The 16,194-nt window shown below is 36.4% G+C and overlaps 1 non-coding gene across 1 annotated transcript; it reads left to right on the top strand.

Annotated features, from left to right (window-relative positions):
* The first annotated feature begins 396 nt into the window (after positions 1-396).
* Positions 397-505, top strand: LOC148562659 (small nucleolar RNA R71). Its single transcript, XR_015888207.1, has one exon. It is a non-coding gene; the product is annotated as a small nucleolar RNA R71 (small nucleolar RNA).
* The last annotated feature ends 15,689 nt before the right edge of the window (positions 506-16,194 follow it).

The raw sequence follows: 16,194 nt of genomic DNA on the forward strand, positions 1-16,194 counted from the left end.
TAGGGTTCTCCCATGTAATTCAATCTTCCATGGTGGGTTGGTTAGGATCATAAGCTTCTACTTCAGAGAAAGCTTCTTGAGTGCTGCCAGCTGCAGGTTGTATTCCAGTCAAATACTGAGGGATCATATTGACCTGTTGGGTCAATATCTTGTTCTGAGCCAATATGGCATTCAGAGTGTCAACTTCAACAACTCCTTTCTTCCGAGGGACCCCATTGTTCACAGGATTTCTCTTAGAGGTGTACATGAATTGGTTGTTTGCAACCATCTCAATAAGTTCTCTTGCCTCTTCAAGCATTTTCTTCAAGTGGAGTGATCCACCAGCAGAACTGTCCAATGATATTTTAAACATCTCAGAAAGACCATCATAGAAGATTCCTAGGATAGACCATTCTGAGAGCATGTCAGAAGGACATCTCCTAATCAGTTGCTTGTATCTTTCTCAAGCTTCATAGAGGGATTCACCCTCTTTCTGTATGAAGGTTTGAACTTCCACTCTGATTTTGCTCATCTTCTGAGGAGGAAAGAACTTGGCCAAGAAAGCATTGACCAATTTTTTCCAAGAGTCTAAGCTTTCTTTAGGTTGAGAATCCAACAATATTTTAGCTTTGTCTCTAACAGCAAAGGGAAAGAGCATAAGTCTGTAGACCTCAGGATCCACTTCATTGGTCTTGACAGTGTCACGGATTTGCAAAAATTCTGACAGGAATTGGTGTGGATCTTCCAGTGGAAGTCCATGAAACTTGCAATTCTATTGCAGAAAAGAGAATAACTGAGGTTTAAGCTCAAAGTTATTAGCTCTAATGGCAAGTATGAATATACTTCTTCTATAGAAATCAGAGGTTGGTATGGTGTAGTCACCAAGAACCTTTTTTGCATCTCCTCCATTATTAGCATTGTCTACCATGTCTTCAACTTCTTGTTTGAAATTTTTTGAGAGGTTTCTTCCGAAGTATTGTGCTTTAGCTTGTTGTAAACGCCTCCATAGAGTTTTCTCAGGTTCAGGCTTAGGTTTAAAGAGATGCTCTTTATCTCTGTTCCTGGTCATAAACAAGAAAAAAGAAGAATGAGAGCTCTATGTTCAAGAACAAAGGACTCCCTGTGAGATGTGAAAAAGAAAGAAGAATGATAATAGAGAGAAGAGAGAAAGAATTCGGCTATGAGGAGAGAAGAATTCAAAAATTAGAAGTAAAAAGAGAAAATATTTTTGTTTTTATTTTTATTTATTAATTAAATTCGAAAATAAAACTAATTAACTAAAAAGATTTGAAAATTAAATAATGAATTTTCGAAAAAGCAGAGAGAAAAAGAGAGAATATATTTTTGAAAATTAGAAGAGAGAAGAATTAGTTAGGAAGTTTTGAAAAAGAAGAAAGAGAAAACAAGTAACTAATTAAGAAAGATTTGAAAACAAGATAAGATAGAAGATTAGATAAGATTTGAATTTAAAAATTGAAATTTGAAAAGATAAGATAGAAATTGAAAAGATTTGAAAAAGATTTTAAAAATTAAAATTTAAAAGAAGATAAGATAGAAAAGATTTTAAATTAAAAAGAAAGATGAGTTAGGTAAGCAAGATAAGATAAGGAAGTTAAGAAAAGATAAGTTTTTAATTTAAAAAGATAAGTTTTTAATTTAAAAAGATTTGAAATTTAAATTTTAAAAGAATGATAAGATAGTTAAGAATCAAATTTTAAAAGAAAAGATTTGAAAATATTTTAAAAGACATGATTTTAAAATTTAAATCTTGACTTGACTAAAAAGAAAACACCAAATTTAAAAATTTTGAATTTAAATGTGCAAGATTTTCAAAAATTAATGCAAGATAAGAAAAGATATTTAGATTTTTTTTTTATTTTTGAATTTAATGAAGAAAGAGAAAATAACAAAAAGACACCAAACTTAAAATTTTTAGATCTAAGATACCTAGAATTCGAAAATTGCAAAGAAAAATACAAAAAGACACTAAACTTAAAAATTTTAAAATCAAAACAAGAATAAAAACAAGAACACTTTGAAAATCAAGAAGAACACCAAGAACAAAACTTAAAGAATTCAAAGAAAATAAAGAACATGCAAAGGACACCAAACTTAAAAATTTTGAAAACCAAAGATACCAATTTCAAAAATTTTAAAAGAAAAGATACATGAAGACACCAAACTTAAATATTGACACATGATTCAAACAAAAGACACTATTTTTAAAAATTTTTTAGAAACAGACTCAAGAAATTCAAAAAAGACTCAAACAAGAACAAGAACAAAGCCTCAAACAAAACATAAAGATTGATAAAGAAAAGAAAAGGTTTTTGAAAAAGTTTTGATTTTTTTTCGAAAAAGAGAAATAAAAGACTCAAATAAAATTAAAAAGTACCTAAACTAAGCAATAAAATAATCCATTATTTTGTTCAAACTCGAACAATCCCCGGCAACGGTGCCAAAAACTTAGTGCGCGAAATTACACTTCGCACAACTGAACCAGCAAGTGCACCGGGTCGTCCAAGTAATATCTGAGTGAGTCAGGGTCGATCCCACGAGGATTGTGATTTGAAGCAAGCTATGGTTATTGATGAGCGGATAATTTATACACTTTTTGGCATTGTTTTTAGTATGTTTTTTAGTAGAATCTAGTTACTTTTAGGGATGTTTTCATTAGTTTTTATGTTAAATTCACATTTCTGGACTTTACTATGAGTTTGTGTGTTTTTCTGTGATTTCAGGTATTTTCTGGCTGAAATTGAGGGACTTGAGCAAAAATCAGATTCAGAGGTTGAAGAAGGACTGCTGATGCTGTTGGATTCTGACCTCCCTGCACTCAAAATAGATTTTCTGGAGCTACAGAACTCAAAATGGCGCACTTCGAATTGCGTTGGAAAGTAGACATCCAGGGCTTTCCGGCAATATATAATAGTTCATACTTTGCCTACGTTTTGATGACGCAAACTGGCGTTCAACGCCAGCTCTCTGCCCAATTCTGGCGTCCAGCGCCAGAAACAAGTTGCAAAGTGGAGTTCAACGCCCAAACTGGCACAAAAGCTGGCGTTCAACTCCAAGAATGACCTCTCCACGTGTAGACTTCAAGCTCAGCCCAAGAACACACCAAGTGGGCCCCGGAAGTGGATTTATGCATCAATTACTTACTTCTGTAAACCCTAGTGACTAGTTTATTATAAATAGAACTTTTTATCATTGTATTAGTAGTCTTGGTTACTCCGGTTCCCCTCTGGGGCCGAGACCAATGAACTCCATTATCCCTTATGTATTTTCAACGGTAGAGTTTCTGCACTCCATAGATTAAGGTGTAGAGCTCTGCTGTTCCTCAAAGATTAATGCAAAGTACTACTGTTTTCTATTCAATTCATCTTATTTCGCTTCTAAGATATTCATTCGCACTTCAACCTGAATGTGATGAACGTGACAATCATCATCATTCCCTATGAACGCGTGCCTGACAATCACTTCCGTTCTACATTAGATTGAATGAGTATCTCTTAGATCTCTTAATTAGAATCTTCGTGGTATAAGCTAGATTGATGGCGGCATTCATGAGAGTCCGGAAAGTCTAAACCTTGTCCATGGTATTCCGAGTAGGACTCTGGGATTGAATGACTATGACGAACTCCAAACTCGTGAGTGCTGGGCGCAGTGACAGACGCAAAAGGATAGTAAATTCTATTCCAGTATGATCGAGAACCTCCAAGATGATTAGCCATGCAGTGATAGCGCATCGGACCATTTTCACAGAGAGGAATAGGATGCAACCAACGACAAGGGTGATGCCTCCAGACGATTAGCCGTGCTGTGACAGAGCATTTGGACCATTTTCCCGAGAGGATTGAAAGTAGCCATTGGCACCGGTGACATCCTTACATAAAGCCAGCCATAGAAAGGAGTAAGACGGATTGGATGAAGACAGCAGGAAAGTAGAGGTTCAGAGGAATGAATGCATCTCCATACACTTATCTGAAATTCTCACCCATGATTTACATAAGTATTTCTATCCTTATTTTAGTATTAATTTCGAAAACTCCATACTATTTTATATCCGCCTGACTCAGATTTATAAGGTGACCATAGCTTGCTTTATACCAACAATCTCCGTGGGATCGACCCTTACTCACGTAAGGTTTATTACTTGGACGACCCAGTGCACTTGCTGGTTAGTTATGCGAAGTTGTGAAGATATGTTTAGACCATGGTTCTGTGCATCCGTTTTTGGTGCCATCGCCAGGGAATCAATTTCGAACAATAATTCACAACCTGAGTAACAATTTCGCATACCAGTTATCTTGTAGATCTTAGTCACGCGGATAGAAAAGTTGGTTGGTTGTTTAAAATGCATAAAGATAAAATAAAGATAACGTTACTCAATTGATGGTGAATGCAATGATAAGAAGATGGTTAAGGCTTCGGAGATGCTTTATTCTTCTGGATCAATTCGGTTTTACTGTCTCCTATGGAAGGCTGTATGTGATCAACGCCTTTCTTGAGAGGTTGTCGATTCTCCTCTAGAGCTGAACACCAAGGTTAGTGCGCATCCAGTCTGATTGAGGGTGAAGCTCCTGCAGTCCATTCCCCTTAGTGATCCTACTCAAAACGCCATAGACAAGGTCGAATCTTCCAGATCAGAGAATGCTGCGCCTTTGGTTCTAACCTCTACCACAAAGACTCTAATCTCCCCATACCTCGGCTGAACTGGTGTCTCGAGAAGTCCCCAACGAAGTCGTGGATTAGCCGTCTAAGAGATGTATAACCAAGCTAGTGGTTCATCATTGTCTGATGAAAGACTCACTTTGAACCCATGTAGAATGAGATAACCTTGTGCTGGTTCAACGCATTCATAATGATAAAGAACGAAGATACATCTTAGAATAGAGAATCAAACACGGATTGAAGATAAAATAGTAATACTTTATTAATCCATAAAACTCAGCAGAGCTCCTCCCCTCAACCTAGGAGGTTTAGAGACTCATACTGATAGAAAATACAATGAAACATGTAAAGTGTTTGAAGATAATCGTCTCCCTCCTGAAAAATGCAAAAGTTCTCAAATAAATACTAGACTAATGACTAAGCATTATATAAGAGGTGTAAAACAGTCTTTTAGTGCAAATTTACACTTTCAAGGCCCACTTGGCGAGTGTTTGGGCTGAGCAAAAGAGTAAGCCACGTGCTAGGAAGGCTCTAGGGCATTGAACACTGGTTAGGAGCACCTTCTTGGGCATTGGACACTCCTCCCTTGGGCATTGGACGCCAGAATAGGGCAGATGGCTGGCGTTAAACGCCAGTTTTGGACCTTTAATTCTGAAGCAAAGTATAAACTATTATACATTTCTGGAAAGCCCTGGATGTTAGCTTTCCATAGCCATTGAGAACTCTCCCTTTGGACTTCTGTAGCTCTAGAAAAGCTCTTTTGAGTGCAAGGAGGTCAGATCCTGACAACATCTGCAGTGCTTTCTCTGTCTCCGAGTCAGACTTTTGCTCCAGTTCCTTAATTTCAGCCAGAAAATGCTTGAAATTGCATAAAAACACACAAAATCAAAGTAGAATCCAAAAATATGAATTTTGCACTAAAACCTATGAAAAACTTAATAAAGCTTAAACAAAACATACTAAAAACTATATGAAAATGATGGCAAAAAGCGTATAAAATATCTGCTCATCATCAGTACTGGAGGTTCTTCCTCCAATGTCTCTTTTCTAAATAACTTGGCATTTAGCTTCATAAGGACTCCTAGGTAATGAGCAACTTGCTCTTTCCTAGTTTTCTCTTCCTCATCAGAGGAGGAGTGGTCTTCATAGACCATAATTTGCAGCAAGGCCTTCAAGGGAACCTCTATGGTCTCCCCATGAGCCTTAGCTACCTTTAGTTCTTCAATAGGAAATTTTTTAGTGGGAGTTGAACGCCCAGTTGCCCCATTACTGGCGTTCAACGCCACCTTTTGTGCCACTTTGGGCGTTGAACGCCCAGCTACTCCTTTGCTGGCGTTCAACGCCACTGATGGTTCCTCTTTGGGCGTTGAATGCCCAGTAGGGACTCCCTTACTGGCGTTCAACGCCAATGATGGCTCCTCTTTGGGCATTGAACGTCCAGTAGGGACTCCCTTACTGGCGTTCAATGCCAAAGCATCCCCTTCAGATTCGGCCTCCACTTCTACAATGATGGCCTTGCACTCTTCTCTTGGTTTTACTTCAGTGTTACTAGGAGAAGTATTGGGAGGGGTCTCAAAGATTCTCTTACTCAGCTGACCAATCTGTACCTCCAGATTCCTCATGGAGGATCTTGTTTCAGTAATGAAACTATGAGTGGTCTGAGAGAGATTGGAGACTATAGTGGCTAAGTCAGAGAGGCTCTGCTTAGAAGTCTCCATATGTTACTGAGAAGATGGGACTGGTTTAGTATTCTTAAACATATTCTGGTTTCTTCCACCTTGATTGTTATTGAAGCCTTGCTGAGGCTTCTATTGATCCCTTCAGAAAAAGTTAGGATGATTCCTCCACGATGGATTGTAGGTATTTTCATAAGATTCTGTGTTGGGATTCCCTGAAGGATTTCCCATGTAGTTAACCTCTCCCATCAAGGGGTGATCTGGATCATAAGCATCTCTATCAGAGGAAGCTTCTTGAGTGCTACCAGCTGTAGCTTGCATTCCAGTCAAATGCTGAGAGATAATATTGACCTGTTGGGTCAAGATTTTGTTCTAAGCCAATATGGCCCATTTAGAATGTCAACCTCTAGGACTCCTTTCTTCTGAGCTATCCCATTGTTCACAGGATTTTTTTCAGAAGTATACATGAATTGGTTGTTTGCAACTATTTCAATGAGTTATTGTGCCTCTTCAGGCATTTTCTTCAAGTGGAGTGATCCACCAGCAGAATGGTTCAAGGACATCTTGCACATCTCAGATAGACCATTTTAGAAGATACCTAGGATAGTCCATTCTGAGAGCATGTCAGGAGGACATCTCCTGATCAGTTGCTTGTATCTTTCCCAAGCTTGGTAGAGGGATTCACCCTCTTTTTGTCTGAATATTTGAACTTCCACCCTGAGCTTGCTCATCTTCTGAGGTAGAAAGAACTTGGCCAAGAATGCATTGACCAACTTTCCCCAAGAGTCTAGGCTTTCCTTAGGTTGAGAATCCAACCATATATTGGCTCTGTCTCTAACAGTAAAAGGGAAAAGCATTAGCCTGTAGACCTCAGGATCCACTCCATTGGTCTAAACAGTATCACATATTTACAAGAATTTTGATAGGAATTGATGTGGATCTTCCTATAGAAGTCCATGAAATTTGCAATTCTATTGCATTAGAGAGACTAGATGAGGCTTAAGCTCAAAGTTATTTGCACCAATGGCAGGTATAGAGATGCTTCTTCCATAGAAGTCAGAAGTGGGTGCAGTGAAGTCACCAAGAACCTTCCTTGCGTCTCCTCCATCATTCGGTTTGGCTGCCATATTTGTAATTTCATCTTCTTGTTCGAAAAGTTCTGTGAGGTTTTCTCTGGAGTGTTGTGCTTTAACTTGTTGTAAACGCCTCCTTAGAGTCCTCTCAGGTTCAGGATCAGGATCAAAGAGAGGTTCTTTATCTCTGTTCCTTCTCATAAACAAGGAAAAAAAACCATGAAAAAGGGAGAATGAGAGTTTCTATGTCATAGTATAGAGACTCCCAATGAGATATGAAGAAGAAAGAATGAAGATAGAGAAAGAGAGAGAATTCGAAATAGAGGGCGGTAGAAGTTTTGAATTTTAAGAGATAAAAAGGGGAACTAAAAGTAGAATATTTTTGTTTTTATTTTATTTATTTATTGAATTCGAAAAACAAGAAGGAAATTAAAAGCAAATTAATTAAAAGAATTTGAAAATTAAAAGGTGATTTTCGAAAAAGAAGAAGAAAATAATTGAAATTGAAAAAGTTTTAAATTTTAAAAATAAAGTAAGTTAGGTAAGTTTTAAAATTAAAAGAGAAAGATAAGATGAAGATTTAAAAAGAAGTTAAGAGAGATGAGTTTTAAATTAAAAAGATTTGAAAATCAAATTTGAAAAGATAGTAAAGATTTTAAAAGATTTGAAATTTTAAAATTTAAAAGAAAGATAAGATATGAAAGAATCAAATTAAAAGAAAGATATGATAAGATTTGATAAGATAGGATTTAAAATTTAAAAATGTAAACTTTAGCAACAAGAAAACACCAAACTTAAAATTTTTAAATCAAGGAAAAAAAAAGAAACAAGATTTTTGAAAATTTGAATAAAGATAAAAGAAATATTTTTTATTTTTTTCCGAATTAATGAAGAAATAGAAAAACAACCAAAAGACACCAAATTTAAAATATTTAGATCAAAAACACTAGTTTTTTGAAAATTAGAAAGAAAAACACCAAAAGATACCAAACTTAAAAATTTTAAGATCAAACAAAGAAAAGAAACAAGAACAACTTGAATAGCAAGAAGAACACTCAAGAGCAAACTTAAAAATTGACACTAGACTCAACCAAAAGACAAAGAAAAGATGGATTTTGAAAAAAAAATTGAAAAAGAAAACAAAAGACATGATTAAAGAGCTATTAAACCTTAAAGTACCTAATCTAAGCAACAAGATAGTCCGGTAATTTGTCAAACTCGAACAATCCCCAGCAACGGCGCCAAAAACTTGGTGCATGAAATTGACTCTGCAATATTCGCATAGATAGACCGGCAAGTGCACCGGGTCGTCCACGTAATACCTCAAGTGAGTGAGGGTCGATCCCACGGAGATTGTCGGATTGATCAAGTAATGGCTATCTTGTAAATCTTAGTCAGGCGATTAGAAAAGATAATTGTTGTGAAAAATGCATAAAAATAGAATAAAGATAGAATTACTTAATTGGAGTGAAATCAGTGATGAGAGAATGGTTGAGGCTTCGGAGATGCTTCCTCCTTCTAGATCAACTTTTCTTTCTGTCTACTTCAACTTCTGATGATTCATTCCATGGCAGGCTGTAAGTGACTAACGCCAGGTCAGTGGTCATTAATCTCCTCTGCTTCAGTTCAAACGCTAGGTCAGTAGTCATCCAATCTGAACGGGGCTGAAGCCCTAGTAGTCCATTCCCTTGGTGATCCTACTCAAAACGTCGCAGACAAGGTCGGATCTTTCGAATCAGAGAATACTACTTCACGATTCTATCCTATACCACAAAAGCCCTAATAACCCCGTACCTTGGCTGAACTGATGTCTTTAAGTCCCCAACAAAGTCTTGGATTAGCCGTCTAAGAGATGTATAATTAAGCTTGTGGTTCAATACTATCCCGTCAAGGACTCGCAAGAACCCATGTAGAATAGGAATGACGGTCAAGTTACACTCCCAATTCATTAGGATGAAGAACGAAGATACATCTTAGAATGGAATCAAGCATAGATTGAAATAGAACAATGATATTATTAATCCATAAGAATCAGCAGAGCTCTTAACCTTAACCTAGGAGGTTAGTGGCTCATAGCTTACAGAAAGTAGTAATGTAAATTTGAAAATATGACATAAGGTTCTGAACAAGGGTGATCCTTGTTCTATATATACTATTCTAATAACTAAGTATAAAAATATGATAGAATAGACTAGAGGTGCGAAATTCATCCTTGGGCCCACTTTGGTTGAGTACTTGGGTTGAGCTTGGCATCCACTTTGAGGAATGGGAGGTGAACCACGCTGCCTTCTGCTCTTGGTGGGCGTTGAACGCCCATTAGGGGTGGTTGGCATTCAACGCCAACTTTATATCTCCTTTGGGGTGTTGAACGTCAGCTAGAGGTAGCTCCTTGGCGTTCAACGCCCATAATGTGCAGGCTCCTTTGAAGAAAAATATAGAGTATTATATATTGCTGGAAAGCTCTGAAAGTTAGCTTTCCAACACCATTGAGAACGTGTCATTTAGACCTCTGTAGCTCTAGAAATGCTCGTTTGAGTGTACGGAGGTTAGAATCTGACAACATCTTCTATGCTTTCCTTGCCTCTGAATCGGACTTTGCCAAAACTCCTCAATTTCAGCCAGAAAATACCTGAAATCATCATAAAATACACAAACTCAAATTAGAATCTAAAAATGTGAATTTTGCACTAAAACCTATAAAAATATAATAAAACTTAAACAAAACATAACAAAAACTATATGAAAACGATGTCAAATATAAAATATCCGCTCATCAAAGTGATGTTTGATTTTAATATTCTGCAAAAAAGGGAAAAACTTGTGATCGACGAACTGGTGACCATTATCAGTGATAATGTGCCAAGGTATGCCGAATCTGTAGAAAATATTCTTCCATACAAAGGAGATCATTTGTTCCGATGTTATTTTGGCTAAGGGTTAGGCTTTTATCCATTTTGAAAAGTAATCGATTGCAATAATCAGAAATTTTACCTGCCCCTTTGCTAGGGGAGAAGGGCTGAGGATATCGAGCCTCCAATGATTGAAAGACCAACTTATCTCGGAGTTGTGGAGTTCCTCGGCTGGAAAGTTTGTGATTGGGTTGTGTTTTTGGCAATTGTCACAATGTTTGACTTTGTTGTTACAATCTTGTTGCAAAGTTATCCAAAAGAAGCCAGCGCGTAGTATTTTGGATGACAAGCTTCTAGCTCCAACATGAGTGTCACATATACCCTCATGTGCTTCTGCAAGCGCAAGTTCAGCCTCCGACCTGGAAAGACATTTAAGAAGGGGGCGAGAAAAGCCTTGTCTATATAGAGAATTGTTATATATGGTAAAGAAAGATTCCTGCCGGTGAAATCGCCGAGCATTAGTAATTTTGTCTCGAATTATTCCAGACTTGAGATATTCTACGTAGGGTGTACGCCAATCTTCTTCCTGTGAAGCACTTAGAATTTCGGTTACTTTTATGCTCGATTCGTGTAGCACAGACTGATATAAAGCAGAGGTTGTGTTTGTGCGAGCTTAGATAAGATATCAGCTCAGCTGTTGTGCTCACGAGGTATGTGAAGGACCTCAATTTTTGAGAAGTTAGAAATAATATTTTTGACAATATCCAAATATTTTGCTAATAGAAGGTCCTTCACTTGAAAGAAATTATTTACCTGTTGGATGACTAGCAAAGAGTCACAGTATACCTTTAAGTCTGAAATTTTAAGTTCAACTGCGAGCCTTAGACCTGCAATTAGAGCTTCATATTATGTTTGATTGTTGCTCGCCTTGAAAGAGAGGTGTAAGGAATGTTCCAAGATTATACCATTTCCATCTTCAAGTAAGACCCCGGCCCCACAACCTTGGGGGTTGGATGCTCCATCCATATATAAAGTCCACTGTGTTGGATTGTTCTCCGAGCTTGGTATGGTGAGTTCGGCTATAAAATCAGCAATATACTGAGACTTTATTGGACCTCAGTTTTGGTATCTGATGTTGAACTCGGAGAGTTCTACAGACCATTTTACAAGTTGGCCAGCCAGCTCTGGTTTCTGTAACACTTGCCTTAATGGCTGATCAGTTCGGGTGTGAACTATGTGGCTTTGAAAATAAGGTCGGAGACGCCAAGTTGAGAAAACTAAAGCCAAAGCTAATTTCTCGATCTTTGAATAGCGGAGCTCGGCATACTGTAAGGATTTACTGATGAAGTAAATCGGTTGTTGCTGTTTGTTCCTTTCTGTGACAAGAACAGAACTTATTGCCCAGTTAGTGACAGATAAATATAAATAAAATTCTTCTCCCCAAAGGGATTTTTGTAAAATTGGTGGTTTTGAGAGAATGTTTTTTATGCTAGTAAAAGCCTCTTCACATTCATTAGTCTAATTAAAGTTGTTTTTCTATTTTAAGGTTTGGAAAAAATAGAAAGATTTAGATGCTAAACAAGGCAGGAATCTAGATAATGCAGTGAGTCTCCCTGTTAGTCGTTGGACTTATTTGATTGTTTGTGGGCTTGGCATGTTTAATATAGCTCGGCATTTCTCTAGATTGGCTTCGATTCCTCGGTTAGTGAGCATGAAGCTGAGGAATTTACCTCCGTGTACTCCGAAGGTGCATTTTTCTGGATTGAGTCTCATATTGTAATGCCATATTTAGTTGAAGATTTCTAAGAGGTCGTCGAGGTGGTTGTGACCGAGCTTTGTTTTGGCCACCATATCGTTGACGTAAACTTCGAGGTTCTTGCCGATTTGATTAGCGAATACCTTGTCCATAAGACGTTGGTATGTTGCACCTGCATTCTTAAGTCCAAAAGGCATAACTTTGTAACAGTAATTTCCATATTCAGTAATAAATGCTATTTTATTTTTATCAAAAGGATGCATTAGAATCTGGTTATAACCAGAATATGCATTCATGAAGCCTAATGTTTGATAACCTGAAGCATTATCTACTAACCAGTCAATAGAGGGTAAGGGATATGAATCTTTTGGGCATGCTTTATTGAGATTGGTGAAATCAACACACATGTGCCATTTACCGTTATGCTTTTTTACCACGACGACGTTTGCCAGCCATGTTGTGAAACGGATTTCTTGGATGAAGCCAGCATTGATGAGTTTTTTGGTTTCCTCTAGGGATGCCTGTTTCTTTTCGAGACCGAGGTTCCTTTTTTCTGTGCTATTGGTCAGAATGATGGATCTAGTGCCAGTTTGTGTGAAATTACTGATGGACTAATGCTGAGCATGTCAGCAGGTGTCCAGGTGATGAGCGGATAATTTATACGCTTTTTGGCATTGTTTTAGTATGTTTTTAGTAGGATCTAGTTACTTTTAGGGATGTTTTTATTAGTTTTTATGTTAAATTCACATTTCTGGACTTTACTATGAGTTTGTGTATTTTTCTGTGATTTCAGGTATTTTCTGGCTGAAATTGAGGGACTTGAGCAAAAATCAGATTCAGAGGTTGAAGAAGGACTGCCGATGCTGTTGGATTCTGACTCCCTGCACTCAAAGTGGATTTTCTGGAGCTACAAAACTCCAAATGGCGCGCTCTCAACGGTGTTGGAAAGTAGACATCCAGGGCTTTCCAGCAATATATAATAGTTCATACTTTGCTCAAGTTTAGACGACGCAAAAGGGCGTTGAACGCCAGTTCTATGCTGCAGTCTGGAATTAAACGCCAGAAACACGTCACGAACCATAGTTGAACGCCAAAAACACATTACAACTTGGCGTTCAACTCCAAAAGAAGCCTCTGCACGTGTAAACTTCAAGCTCAGCCCAAGCACACACCAAGTGGGCCCCGGAAGTGGATTTATGCATCAATTACTTACTTCTGTAAACCCTAGTAACTAGTTTAGTATAAATAGGACTTTTTACTATTGTATTAGACATCTTTGGATTATCTTTTGATCTATTGATCACGTTTGGGGGCTGGCCATTTGGCCATGCCTGCACCTTCATTACTTATGTATTTTCAACGGTAGAGTTTCTGCACTCCATAGATTAAGGTGTGGAGCTCTGCTGTTCCTCATGAATTAATACAAAGTACTACTGTTTTTCTATTCAATTCAACTTATTCCGCTTCTAAGATATCCATTCACACTTCAACATGAATGTGATGATCGTGACAGTCATCATCATTCCCTATGAACACGTGCCTGACAACCACTTCCGTTCTACCTTAGATTGAATGAGTATCTCTTGGATTCCTTAATCAGAATCTTCGTGGTATAAGTTAGAACCCATGGATGGCCATTCCTGAGATCCGAAAAGTCTAAACCTTGTCTGTGGTATTCCGAGTAGGATCTGGGAAGGGATGGCTGTGACGAGCTTCAAACTCGCGAGTGCTGGGCGTAGTGACAGACGCAAAAGGATCAATGGATCCTATTCCAGTATGATCGAGAACCGACAGATGATTTGCCATGCAGTGACAGCGCATTGGACCATTTTCACTGAGAGGACAGGATGTAGCCATTGACAACGGTGATGCCTAACATACAGCTTGCCATAGAAAGGAGTAGGACTGATTGGATGAAGACAGCAGGAAAGCAGAGGTTCAGAGGAACGAAAGCATCTCTATACGCTTATCTGAAATTCTCACCAATGAATTACATAAGTATCCTTATCCTATTTTATGTTTTATTTACTATTATTATTCAAAAACTCCATAACCATTTAATATCCGCCTGACTGAGATTTACAAGATGACCATAGCTTGCTTCATACCAACAATCTCCGTGGGATCGACCCTTACTCACGTAAGGTTTTATTACTTGGACGACCCAGTGCACTTGCTGGTTAGTTGTATCAAAGTTGTGACAAATTAAGAATTATGATTAGAGCACTAAGTTTTTGGAGCCATTACCAGGGATCACAATTTCGTGCACCAAGTTTTTGGTGCCGTTGCCGGGGATTGTTCGAGTTTGGACAACTGACGGTCCATCTTGTTGCTCAGATTAGGTAATTTTCTTTTTGTTTTATTTTCAAAAATTTTTCAAAAATCTTTCAAAAAAATTTCTCATCTGTTTTCGAAAATTATTCTAAATTTTTAAGAATGAATTCTAGTGTTTCATGAAGCATGTTGAAGCCTGGCTGGCTGTAAAGCCATATCCAAATTCTTTTGGATTGAGGCTTCCACTTGTCAACATAAAAGGCATGTATATGGAATTGGATGAAATATCAGCTGTTGCATGCCTGATTTATATCCTAAAGCTGGCTGGCTATTAAGCCATGTCTAACCCTTGGATTGGAGCTTTAGGCCAACATTGAAAGATTCCTGAGATTCTTATTAAAAATTTTGAATTTCTTATTTTCTTTTTCCTATATGTTTTTCGAAAAAAAATTTAAAAGAAAATACAAAAAAAATCATAAAATAAAAAAAATAAAAAAAATATTTTGTGTTTCTTGTTTGAGTCTTGAGTCAATTTTTAAGTTTGGTGTCAATTGCATATTTTTATTTTTCTAAAAATTTTCGAAAACTCATGCAGTCATAATGTTCTTCATGATCTTCAAGTTGTTCTTGGTAAGTCTTCTTGTTTGATCTTCATATTTTCTTATTTTGTGTCTTTTCTTATTTTTCATATGCATTCTTGAATTCTTAGTGTCTAAAAATTAAAAATCTTTAAGTTTGGTGTCTTGCATGTTTTCTTTTCTTGAAAATTTTTCAAAACTAAGTTCTTGGTGTTCATCTTGACATTCAAAGTGTTCTTGGTGTTCATCTTGACATTCATAATGTTCTTGCATGCATCACATGTTTTGATCCAAAATTTTCATGCATTGAGTCTTTTTGATGTTTTTCTCTTTCATCATTAAAAATTCAAAAATAAAAAAAAAATATCTTTCCCTTTTTCTCTCTTAAAATTTCGAAAATTTGGATTGACTTTTTCAAAACTTTTTAAAATTTAGTTGTTTCTTATGAGTCAAATCAAATTTTCAATTTAAAAATCTCATCTTTTTCAAAATCTTTTTCAAAAATCATATCTTTTTCATTTTTCTTATTTATTTTCGAAAATTTTAAAAATATTTTTCAAAAATATTCTTCTTAATTTTATATCATATTTTCGAAAATATCATCAACAATTAATGTTTTGATTCAAAAATTTCAAGTTTGTTACTTACTTGTTAAGAAAGATTCAAACTTTAAATTCTAGAATCATATCTTGTGATTTCTTGTGAATCAAGTCACTAATTGTGATTTTAAAAATCAAATCTTTTTCAAAACTAATTTCAATAATATCTTTTCAAAAATATCTTTTTATCTTATCTTTTTCAAAATCATATCTTTTTAATCCTACCTTTTCATATCATATCTTTTTCAAATATCTTTTCTAACTTCTTATCTTCTTATCTTTTAAAAAATTGATTTTCAAAAATTGTTTCAACTAACTAATTAACTTTTTGTTTGTTTCTTATCTCTTTCAAAACTACCTAACTAACTATCCCTCTCTAATTTTCGAAAATACCTCCCTCTTTTTCAAAAATTCTTTTTGATTAATTAATTGTTTCAATTTTTAATTTTAATTTTAATTTTAATTCTCCTTTAATTTTCGAAAATCATCAACTTCTTTTCAAAAATTAATTTTCGAAATTTCCTCTCCCTCATCTCCTTCTATTTATTTATTCATCTACTAACACTTCTCCTCACCTCATATCTCTGCTCCTATCCTCACCCTTGTGTTTGGATTATCCATTCTTCTTCACTCTTATTCCCTTTCTTCTTCTACTCACACAAAGGAACCTCTCTCTACTGAGGCAAAGAGGATCCCTATTATTATTTTCTGTTCCCTTCTTTTTCATATGAGTAGG

Source organism: Arachis ipaensis, chromosome B6 (genome assembly GCF_059453495.1).
Source record: "Arachis ipaensis isolate K30076 ecotype BB chromosome B6, ASM5945349v1, whole genome shotgun sequence".
Classification (NCBI taxonomy): domain Eukaryota; kingdom Viridiplantae; phylum Streptophyta; class Magnoliopsida; order Fabales; family Fabaceae; genus Arachis; species Arachis ipaensis.